This window comes from Crocodylus porosus, unplaced genomic scaffold, assembly GCF_001723895.1.
Source record: "Crocodylus porosus isolate Cpor-Errol unplaced genomic scaffold, CroPor_comp1, whole genome shotgun sequence".
Lineage (NCBI taxonomy): Eukaryota > Metazoa > Chordata > Crocodylia > Crocodylidae > Crocodylus > Crocodylus porosus.
In genome coordinates this window covers 180,931,314-180,933,688 of record NW_017728906.1, presented here as the reverse complement: position 1 = coordinate 180,933,688, position 2,375 = coordinate 180,931,314, and the positions used below count along the sequence as shown (strand labels likewise).

General features: G+C 42.9%; 1 long non-coding RNA gene across 1 annotated transcript in view; it reads left to right on the top strand.

Moving 5' to 3' along the window:
- Positions 1-679: 679 nt before the first annotated feature.
- Positions 680-2,375, top strand: part of LOC109306341 — an 11,565-nt gene continuing 9,869 nt past the window's right edge. The window contains exon 1 of the long non-coding RNA XR_002099952.1: positions 680-690. This is a non-coding gene — a long non-coding RNA (uncharacterized LOC109306341). The remainder of the gene's footprint in view (positions 691-2,375) is intronic.

Sequence of the window (2,375 nt, the reverse complement as noted above, 5' to 3'; positions counted from 1 at the left end):
AATCTTATCTTCAGCAAATAATCAATACTTATCTCTTCATTTGAACTGTACAAAAGGAAATTAAGGGAAGGGAGTGGCAGGTGAGAAAAGGGGATAGTTTGTGGCAGTGAAGAGATGGGAAATGTTCCTGCAGATCTTGCAACAGTTTGGCACTGAATGTGCACTTTTACACACGCTCCATGGATGGAGGGGATGGTGCTTTAATTAGAGTGGATCTGAGAGCCGCTCTGATTAAAGCACCACACTGTCTTGTGTATCAGTTTGTTGAATGAGCTTTAGTTCAAGCACCCCCCACTGCCATTTTGAAGAATGGGAACACTGAGACACAAGACACGGGACTCAATTAATTTAGTCTGCTCTGACACACTGTAATTACAGTGCATTGGAGCAGTCCCTGCACTTGTGCACTTGTTACCTCTCAGCTCCATGTTCTTGGGGAACTCTGGCACAGGACGCAGCCTGTCTGACTCACAAAGAATCTCCCCCCCACTACCTAAACTTGCATGATGGGGAATCTGTGCTCCAAATGCTAATCAACCCATATTTACACACACCCAGCTCAGCATTTATCAGACCAGTTCTAATCTGGATTTACAAAGGACCTCCCCCCGCTCCCCACACACACACTTTATCTAACCAGAACTAAGCAGAACTAAAGTTTAATAGATATCTCAGGCCATACATTCCCCAGTCCCACTATGGGAGGCCTATTTTGGGATCCTATAACCCCAGCTGACTTCCTGCCCTTTGGGCAGGGGGCTGGACTCGATGATCTCCCGAGGTCCCTTTCAGCCCTGATGTCTATGATGTCTATGAAATGAAATTTAAACTTGATTGGCTAAAACTCAGTTGCTGGGTTAGGGAATGCTGAGGCAAACAGACTAAGTCAGAGGGGGTATGGGCAACATTTGAACAATAGTAAAGGGTTCATCACAGCATCCAGCCTGTTGGAGCCCTGACTACAAAAGTTGTCATACTTTTCCTGGGATGACTGGTGGAAGTCCTCCCCACAGAAGGTTATGAACACTCCAATAATTGTCTTAAGTCTGTTAAAAGACTACAGTAAGATCTGGAAAAGTCATGCTAAGCTGAGGCATGTTCACAACACTAAAAATCCAAAACCTTGATGCTGCAAGCTATCTGTTGTTTCTGAAGAAACAATGAGGTATCCCATCCAAATACACCTGCTACCCATAGGAATTTCAAGCTGCTCCTAAGTGTCTGGTTACTCATTAACCTTATGTTTTTCCTGATTATCAATCAATTTCTTGAGATGTTCCAAACCAGATAACCCCTTGTCAAGAGAAAAGACCATTATTTACACTATTAAGAATGCTTTGAAGAAGCTGAACTGAGAGTATAAAAATCTGTAAAAAAGAGCAGCAAAGTGTGTGTGTGCTTCAAGCGGAGAACTCTCTCTGACACCATCCGCTGTTGTTCTTGAGAAGCTAGAAGAAACAGGTCATCTCCCTTCAAGGACTGTGCTAAGAACCTTACCTGTCAGCATTGATACCCGAGTGCCTTGGACTGGTGAGATCCCAGCTCTTGCTCTCTCTCTTTCTCTTTTCTCTCTCTAAGCATAGATTTCTGACCCTGAACTATATTAGTTAAGCTTGAGTTAAGGTTCCCCAAATACTTAGTGAAACCAGGGTACTATTGTAATTGTTTGTGTTTGTTTTCCTTTGCACGTCTATTACTACTGGTACCATTATATATTTCATATATTTCATATACTTAGCAATAAATAACTTTTATAGTCAAACTGGTAGTAACTGGGTATATTTTTCCTTCTCTACTTTTCCTTCTCCACTTGCTCTGCAGCAACACTTCTTTTACCTAAGCTAAAGATCCCTGTGAAGCCCAAAAATACTGTGAGGTCTGTGTGGCTCAGACGTGCCCTAATGAACTGAATGCTGGCCCATAAGGGTGTCAGCTGGACACCCAGCTGGATTCACAGCTATTCTGTTTACCTGTGTGCTTGTGTCTGACTGCAGTTTATTGTTGCTCTGATGAACTGATTCTTGACATATGAGGGTGTCAGCCTGTCCATGTCGATCAACCCAGCCGGGTCAGGTGTGTCATGTTAATCTGTGTGTGTTTGTGTGTATGATTGATTTGGTGACTAGAGGAACCCAGCCCCTTTGAAACTGAGTCCTGCAAGATAGCTCTATTTGGGGTGAGGGCTTGCGGAAGGGAGATATACAGCTCCGTATAGAGACACATGAAACACAAGCAGCACATTAACAGAATTACAAAAACCCTAGAAACATATCCCTAATAAATGAGCACACCGAAAGGTGATGGGCAAATCTGGTAATGTAGCAAAACCCCCAGTTTTTCTTTTAGATAGATAGATAGATAGATAGATAGATAGA